Source organism: Pantherophis guttatus, chromosome 4 (assembly GCF_059756535.1).
Source record: "Pantherophis guttatus breed Tessera chromosome 4, ASM5975653v1, whole genome shotgun sequence".
Taxonomy (NCBI): Eukaryota; Metazoa; Chordata; class Lepidosauria; order Squamata; family Colubridae; genus Pantherophis; species Pantherophis guttatus.
In genome coordinates, this window is record NC_142066.1 from 58203535 (window position 1) to 58212934 (window position 9400).

At 45.6% G+C, this 9400-nt stretch overlaps 1 long non-coding RNA gene across 1 annotated transcript; it reads right to left on the reverse strand.

Annotated features, from left to right (window-relative positions):
• Positions 1-311: 311 nt before the first annotated feature.
• Positions 312-9075, reverse strand: LOC148114116 (uncharacterized). Its single transcript, XR_015733858.1, has 3 exons — positions 8754-9075; positions 4025-4402; positions 312-2985 (listed from the first exon to the last, which is right to left on the reverse strand). It is a non-coding gene; the product is annotated as an uncharacterized LOC148114116 (long non-coding RNA).
• Positions 9076-9400: the final 325 nt, after the last annotated feature.

Consider the following 9400-nt stretch of genomic DNA (forward strand, 5'->3'; position numbering starts at 1 on the left):
AGCTCACACATAGCGTGTGCACTTTTGAACTGGTAAGGAAGGTAAGTAGATTTCACCCATGCTCATTACCTTGGTTTATTTAAGTGCTGAAAATTATGATGCCAAGAAGACAAAGGCTTTCAGTAGGAAATTTATAGCTCAACCTACTCACTCATCAAGGTTCCTCTTTAAGTTGGTTGCATCACAATATTATGACAAAGTATGACTGATGGTGGCAAGGAGTTAGTTTGACTTACAAATCTGCTCATATTAATCCCTGTGTTTGCTTTCTTTCATTTTGGGTTTTGTTAGAATGAGTACGGTATTCTTCATTTTTTCTTTGAATTTTCGTCTTAGATCTTAACATGAATGTAGCTGCTATAATAAGAGGGCTTTCATTCTTGCTTCTAAATAGTACCTCAAGCAATAATCATGGCTCAGTAGCATGTAATTTCCTAATTCTCCAGCTATCTCAACTAAGAAAATGCTAGATATGTCTACTGACCGATTGTGACTCAGCAGCCCACCAACACTTAAATGCTTAAACCAATGAATGATGCATGACTATTATTTTCCACAATTTTGCTGCTACTGAAATATTACAAAGAATGTTTGTAGAAAGCCAGGCTACAGGGCCAAACTCATTGGCTGCTTGAAAAGAATAGTGATATGAACAGTGGCTTTTTATAAAAGCAAATATAATGCTCAAAGTATGCTAAGTACTTGGAGTTATCTTAATTCCCCTCATGATCTCCGAATATGTTGGTTTATTTCCCAAGCTCTGAAATTCATTTCCTTTCCAACTCACTTCATTTTTCCAAAATATCTGTAGCACTAGATAGCCCTGAAACACTCTTTCACGTGAACTATTATTTGGGGTGATAGAAGCCAGCCGGTCATTTCACTACAATAATATACCAGTACAAGAAATGTGTCAGTGAATGATCTGTGAGTACTTATACATCTACTTTAAGAAATCAAATAAAATTTGAGACAAAATTAAAATACAAACAATGAAGATTAGGAGATGGAAGCTAAAACACATGAAGAACAGTTGCAGGAATTGGGTATATCTAGTCCAGTGAAAAGAAGAACTGAGGTGACATGATAACAGTGTTCCAATATTTGAGGGGCTGCCACATAGAAGAGGGGTTCAGCCTATTTTTCAAAACACCTGAAGGCAAGACAAGAAACAATGGATGGAAACTAACCAAAGAGAGAAGTTCTCCTTTTAGTTAATGAACACCCAGGCCCAGCTTGCATTGCTATCTGAAATTGGCTTGATCCTAATCAATTTGATCGCAAAGGCTTCCTTCTGTATCTTAAATGGCCAGGCCAGGAGCATGTTAAGCTTGCTGTACCAAGGCATTCCTTTCAATGGTCTTCCCCATTGTGTGCTTTTTCCTCTGTTGTAATTAATTCCTCTCCAACGAATATAAATATAAACATTGAAGAAAAGAGAGAAGTTCCCCTAAGAACTTAGGAGAAATTTCCTAACGGTGAGAACAACTAACCAGTGGAATGGCTTGCCTTCAGAAGTTGTGGGTAGTGATGGGTAACCTTTTTGCCATCGCGTGCCAAAAGTGGGGGGAATGGGAGGGGTTGCACACGTGCATGCCCACACCCATAATTCTATGTGCCCCACCCACCCCACGCATGCACGCACGACCCTCCCCCCATGCTTTTGGCACGTGATGGCACAGTGGGCCCGGTAGGCCTGTTTTTTGCCCTCCCCAGGCTCCAGAGACTTTCTAGGAGTCTGGGGAGAGCAAAAACAGCCTCCCCAGACCCAGAGGCCGGAAACAGCCTGGTTGCCGAACTACTCAAAATTTCCGCTACTAGTTCTCCAGAAATGGTCAGAACTTGCTGAAACCCACCTCTGGTTATTCTGCATTTAATTTCAGGAGTAGAACTGCCATCGTGAACAATTTTGAATCCAAGGAAGATAAATTCTCAAACTAATTCAAAGACAGATTAAACTAAAAACTTTAACAGTAAGTATACAGAAAGGTGGGTGGGAATAAAGAAGCAGCTTTCTTTTTTATTTGCACCTTTGTAACTGATTTACTTTCACTGTGGTGACTACCAGAAAAGTGCAAGTATAGTGTGGGAAGAAAAGGATCATTAGAGCAACTGACAGAAAGAGTAATTATTCCAGAAAATATTACCCAAAAATTGAAATGGCATTACAGACCACTGTCTAATGCCATTTAACTAACGCTTTTGCTTTTATTGCATCCCATTTTGTTTTGTTTTGATCTCTTTTATTCTTCTGCTAAAGACCTGTAGTTTTACTATTTTTTACCAGAGAGTGGTATTTTTATCATCTCTGCCATGGGGAAAAGGAAGAAGAGTTCACATTCTGCATCTCAGATTTCACCCAAGCCTACTAAACATTTCAGAGTTAACAGATACCAAAAACATTAACAGCCATGTGCTGTAAATAACAAACCATTCCTATTTTTCTTGATAGCCTCTCAAACACATATGACTCCTTGGAATGGGATCTACAAGCAGATTTTTCTGCCTCTATTGCTGAAGAAACTTTCCCTTCTCAGATCATAGTCTTTTCTCCTGATGCAACAAGGGGATAAGGACTTAAAAAACAAAATGTAACTGATAATGCCTACTGACAGCATAAACATTATTGTCAATTTTTAGCTTCTGGCCATAGTTAACAACAAAGTGGAAACTTAAAAGAGACTTTTATTAAGCTTAAACACAATCATTCAAACATTCTGCTGTGTCAGTTAAAACAAACTCATGCAGAGACAAATGTGATTCAAAATCAGAAAACACTGGTGGAAAGGTGAATTTTAATTTGGAACCTGAAAAGAGAGTGTCATGATAAATGCCTAACTACTATGTCTCCCTGATCACCCGGACCTTCAAGGGTTAACTAACCACATATCCCATAATCCTTATAACCACTCCTTACCTCTTAGCCCCTCCTCCTGGGTACAAAAGGTCCAACCACATGGTCCACAGATGATTCCAGATGTATACCTGAAAGAGAAAGGTACAAGGTCAGTGACCTCCAGTACCAACAGATCAATAATAAAGCTACAGAAAAGAATTGGAGTCTGTCTTTGAGTTATTGGGCTAGATCCAGCTTATAACAAAATGGTAGCAGAGGTCGGTTGCCCATAACTCCAGACAATGACTGAACCCAACACCTACCCTGAAGAAGCAAACAGAGCACAGACCAGAGCTCTTACCAAGAAGATGGCTGAGAAGCTTGCAACCAAAGCCACAGCCATGGAGGAGACAGAAGCTGGAAGCGAGCAGGACTCCAGCCTGGACTCACAATCAGATGAAGAGGGGCCATCCAAGGAAATCACCGCCCCGGAAGAAGAAACAGCACAGAAAATGAATAAATTCAAACTCTCCATCCTGAAACTGATGGAGGAAAGCAGCGACAAAGAAAACCTCATCGCGGACCTTCAAAGCCTCTTAGAGCAACGAGAAGCAGCGATTGAGGCCCCAAAGACCACCGAGAAAGAAAAGCCAGCAAAAAAGGGTAAGCCACCCCAACCCGATGACCCTGAGCCGGCAGAACCCATTTCCGCGCCCCCTTCCCGGCGGCCATCTTGGGACGAGCACCAGCCAATGGGAAGCCAGGATTTGAATCCCTTGGCGCGAAAATGCCCGAACCCCGAAACAGACGAGGGGGACTCAGAAAGCGACTACGAAGAGCCCAGCTCTGAAAGCGACCACGAAGAGACCACAATAATAAAAAGAAAAACGCCTACCGATCTCGAATTGCAAAAGGCAATCGAGACCATCACCGCTGCCCTAGGCTCCGCTTTCGAGCCTCCCGCGGCACTCAATAAACCAAAGAAAAATCCTGGAAAGTACAAGAAGGCCAGGACAACCAACAAAGACCAGGCAACCGAGTCACAGCCAACTAAAAACACCGCACACACCAACAACCGGCACAAAAGACCGCCCACCTGCAGGAAGAATCAACTGCAGAACTCGAACTCACCACCCGCTACACCGACAACCCGAGGCCCGAGGGAGAAGAGAAGAACCGGCTACTCACCCACGCCACGACATCCATCAGGCCAGTCCACGCGACCAGGGACCAGCGACCACGAGGGAGGATCCGCCGCCGCCGCCATTACCGCCGAGCCGCTGAGTGCAGGGAATCCTCAACCTACGACCTCCGCTGCTGCCGCGCCGCCGACCCGCGAAAGTCCTCGACTTGCGACCGCGTCGCCTCCTCACCTTCTGCCCTTCTTCGCCGGGGATCCGACCATCCAGCAGTGGTGTCCAGCCTCAGGGGGAATCTTCGGACCCACCAGGGGTGGGTCCAGCCTCCCACCAACAGGCCTAGGCCTAGGCCTGGGAGCTCCAGCAACAGGAACCTCACCCGATGGACTCCAACGCGGAATGAGCTTCGCGCATGCCCAGTACCTGCCTGTAACAAGAGAAGCAAGTTACATAGATCCAAGCAAGTACAGAATGGCCACAGACATCTCAAAGCCTTATTGTGAGTTTAATCACATTTTGGACCATGGACAGCTCCCCCCAGTAAGTAACCTTACTAATATTTCTGGGGCAAATTATACCAATTTGCCAAAATTGCAGTTAGATGGGGGTAATATTATAGAATGGAGCCAACAATTAAGGGTTGCTCTCATGAGAGAGAATGCACTGTTCCTAGCTAACAGACCTCCCCAAAAGCCCTGGTCACTGGAAATTGACTGCATTCATCACAGGGCATTTTGTATCATGTTAACCTCCATTCCATCTGCTATGTATCCATCTATTGAGGACAATCTAACTGTTTATGATATTATGCAAAAACTATGTAACCTGTTTTATAGCCAAAGCAGAGCCACTACCACTAGACTATCTAGGGAGTTCCACTCCACCAAGCATAAGGCAGGGGTCCCCATGAGTGAGCACATCTTAAAAATGAATGCTGCAAGGGCAGAACTCATGCAGAGGGGGGAAATCATCATTGAAGAGAGCATGATAAGCATAATCATAAACTCTCTTGATAGCAGCTGGGACAGCTTCATGACCCAACTAAATAGCCTCAACTTGCAATACCTCACACTAGGCGCACTGACCAGTCAGCTCGTTGCAGAGGACACTCTGAGGAGGGAACGCCAACTAGCCAAAGGGGATCCTAGGCCCACAAAGAGGGTGGATTTCCAGGATAGGGCCAGGGATACCTCAGAATGTTATTCTTGTGGATCAAGGAACCACTTAAGGAAGGATTGCCCCAGGAACCATAGGGATAGGGGACAGCACGACAGTAGAGGGGGAAGGTCACCTGAACGCAGGCACCCAAAGGAAAGAGGGCGAGGGTGGTCACCCAACCCCAGGAAACACCACGAGCGCAGAGACCACTCCAGGGACAGTAACTCTGGCTCCATGTATGGGATCAGGCATGATGACCCAAAGGACAAACATAAGGCAGAGAGAAACACATGGCTCCTGGACTCAGGGGCCACAAGCCACACTACTTGTAACTCAGAGCTGCTAGACTCACTCACAGAAATAGACTCAGAAATAAAGGTGGCAAACCAAAGCAAGGTCAAAGTAGTGGGGAAAGGAAACGTACACATCACACAGGTAGGGGACTTAAAAGGAGTACTGTACGTACCAGAGATTCCCCACAACGTGCTAGCCATCACAAAGCTGACACGAGACACAAATATAGAAATAAAATTTGAAGATGGAAAGGCACACTTGATCAAGCAAGGGAAAGAGATAGGAAAGGTAACCATACACGAGGGGCTTCCCTACTTCACACCCAACGCAAGGGAGGAAGAAGGCATTGATGCCAGCACCAATGATGCCAGGGGGTGCAGCAGGAGGCAGGATGTAGCCATGAGAAGACAAACAAGTCTGTATCTATCGGCAAGCCATTGCATGATAACTGTGCCCACCTCCTCCACAGGAGACTGGGACACATAAGCTTCCCCATTGTAAAGAAAATGATGGAATGTACCGAAGGTCTCAAAGTAAAGAACTGCGAAAACTACTTAGAGTGTTCAGTTTGTAAGCGTTCTAAGATCAAGGTTAAGGCCATCCCCAGGGGATCCAAACGAACCACGGAATACCCCTTCCAATTGGTGCATATGGACTTGGTAGGGCCAATGAAACCCTCTGTAGGACATAGGAAGCGATTCTTCCTCACGATTGTGGATGACTACACCAGATACGGGTATGTCTACTCCCTCAGACACAAAAACGAAGTGTTCCAAAGGTTTAAGGAATTCCACAGAAGAGTAGATATGCAACATAACATGAGAATAAGGCAGATAATGACTGATAGGGGCTCAGAATTCATGGCCAAAGAATTCACAAGGTGGCTGAGGGAGCAGGGCATAGCGCATTACACCTCTTCACCTTTCTCCCCCTTTCAAAATGGAGTCTCAGAGAGAAAAAACGGGATGTTGAAAACCATGATGAGATGCGCCCTGGAGGATGCTGGGATGGGGCAGCATTTCTGGTCAGAGGCATTACACTACGCTAATTACACCCTGAATAGACTGTGGTCAAGCTCTATCAATAAGACACCATACGAGATGCTATACAACAGAAAGCCCAACATTGCACACTTACACATATTCGGCGCCCCAGCTGATGTCCACATTCCCAGACAGCTAAGAAGAAAAGGGGAGAAATTATCAAAAAGGTTGAGGTTCGTGGGTTACGAACCGGGCACAAAGGGCTACAGATTTGTCGACAACAATAACCGTTTTGTGGTTTCCAGATCAGCCAGTTTCCACAAAAACGCAAACTGGTCGAGGGTATACTCCAATGACATCCCAGCCAATAAGGTCACGTTCGAGCATGGCCAAGGGGAAAGGGAGGTCAGAGAGGTCACAGGGCACAAAGCCAACCATCGCAAGGCAAGCGTCAAAGGTTGGAAAGAAGGGCACCCTTCACTGAAGATAGATGACCTGACGGACAAAGAGGCAGACAACATGCAGGAAACCGAGCCAACCCCCAGCAGGCCAATCAGAGAAACCAGAAACAAGCTACCAAAGAAGTTAGAGGACTACGTTATGACCATCCACAACACCCATTTCACGCCCAGCTCATATGAAGACATCCTCGGGCTCCCCCAGGAAGAGAAAGAAAAATGGATGCTTGCCATGGAGAAGGAGATGGAAAGCCTGAGGAACCTCCAGGTATACTCACCTGCCCAAGTTCCAGAGGACAAAAAACCAATAGGAACCAAATGGGTGTTCAGGGTTAAGACATTAGAGGACAACAAGGTCCTATACAAGGCAAGACTAGTCGCTCAGGGTTTCGCCCAAAGATACCCCGAAGACTATACAGACACCTACTCGCCAACCGTCAGGGCGGAGAGCGTCAAAAGCGCCCTGGTGGTGGCCACCATCCTGGGCTTGGAGGTCTTCCAATTCGACGTACAAACAGCGTACTTGCACGCCGAGCTGGATAAAGAAATATACGTCAAAGCGCCGCCTGGGCACAACAAAGGCGAGAACCAAACCTGGCTGCTGAATAAAAGCCTGTACGGGCTCAAGCAGTCGGGCAAAAGGTGGTATGACTGCTTGGCCAAGGCCCTCAGATCCATGGGCTTCGAGGCCACCTCAGCCGACAAATGCTTTTTTACGAGGAGAGAAAACAACACATTCGAAGGTGTGCTCGTTTACGTGGACAACATCTTGTACATCAGCAAACACAAGAGCAGGTGTGACAAGTTCGCCACTGACCTGGGTAGCCACTTCTCCTTAAAGTCACTTGGAAAGATTGACAGATACCTAGGGGTCCAAGTGATAAAAACCAACAAGGGCTTCCGCCTCTCCCAGAGAGAAAAAATCATCGAGCTGCTATCCAAATGCAACATGTCCGAAGCAAAACCCAGCAAGACCCCCATGCAACCCGAGTTCCTGAAGACCATGTATGAGGAATCTGAACCTTTCACAGACAACAAATTGTATAGATCAATGATAGGGTCACTGCTGTACATATCCAACTGGACCAGGCCCGACATCGCCTTAGCCGTCAACCTGCTGTCCAGGCATGTAAGCAAACCCACGGTAACACACTGGAACGCCATCAAAAGACTACTTAGATACTTAAAATTCAGTGCGGATGCCCTACTCTGCCTAGAGCCAGAAACATCTGAGAAACCAAAGCTAACCTGCTATGCTGACGCTGACTGGGCTGGGGACGTAGAGTGCAGAAAAAGCACCTCAGGCTAAGTGTTACTACTCAACAATTGCCCCATCCATTGGTACACTGGAAAGCAAAAACTGGTGGCCACATCAACTACGGAAGCAGAATTTGTTTGTCTATCAAAGGCAGCAAACAATTTAGTATGGTTCGATGACCTGCTCTGTGACATCTGGGCTGAACCCTCATATCCAATAGTTATCCACGAAGACAACAAGGCAGCGATAGAGATCTCTAGGGCCGATGCCATAGGTCAGCGTTCTAGGCACATTGACATTAAATACAAACACGTCAGGCAGTTTTCAGAGATAGGTTTCATTAGGGCAGTACACTGTGACACAGAGGAGCAAACAGCAGATATTCTCACTAAACCCCTACCACATAAACAACATGCTTACCTCATGTCAAAAATGCGTGTTTGCTTGTAATTCATGCCTGTACCTGTGTATTCTCTGTATGTATGCAAACACCGCCCCAGGTACCCAGTTAGGCATTTAGAGGGGGTTTTGTCATGATAAATGCCTAACTACTATGTCTCCCTGATCACCCGGACCTTCAAGGGTTAACTAACCACATATCCCATAATCCTTATAACCACTCCTTACCTCTTAGCCCCTCCTCCTGGGTACAAAAGGTCCAACCACATGGTCCACAGATGATTCCAGATGTATACCTGAAAGAGAAAGGTACAAGGTCAGTGACCTCCAGTACCAACAGATCAATAATAAAGCTACAGAAAAGAATTGGAGTCTGTCTTTGAGTTATTGGGCTAGATCCAGCTTATAACAGAGAGTGAGGAATAAGATAAGAGATTTAGCCCTACTAATAATTCATCTTGGCAATAAGAGAGCTTCTACTTTGAAGTTTAATTGCAGTAACATAAACGTTGGGAACTCCAAGGACCTTCTATCACCCTTGACCTTGAAAAGAGAGAGCTTGAATAACAACCTGTGACTCCCACAGCAAGTTTGAAAGACAAAGTTGATTAATTCTGCCAGACATTGAACACGGGTATTATAAAAAAGCTTGATGATCTGTCGAAATTATTAGCAAAAACGTAAAAAGTGTGCACTTCTGAACCCGTTGGGAAGGTAAGTAGATTTCACTCCTGGAACTGATACGAACAGTTGTGCTGCTTCGTCTCCACCTGTAACAAGGCCCTATACTGTGGTATCATCTGCAAACTTGATAATCACAGTGGATGGGTCAGGAGATACACAGTTGTATGTGTACAATGCATACAGGTATGGTA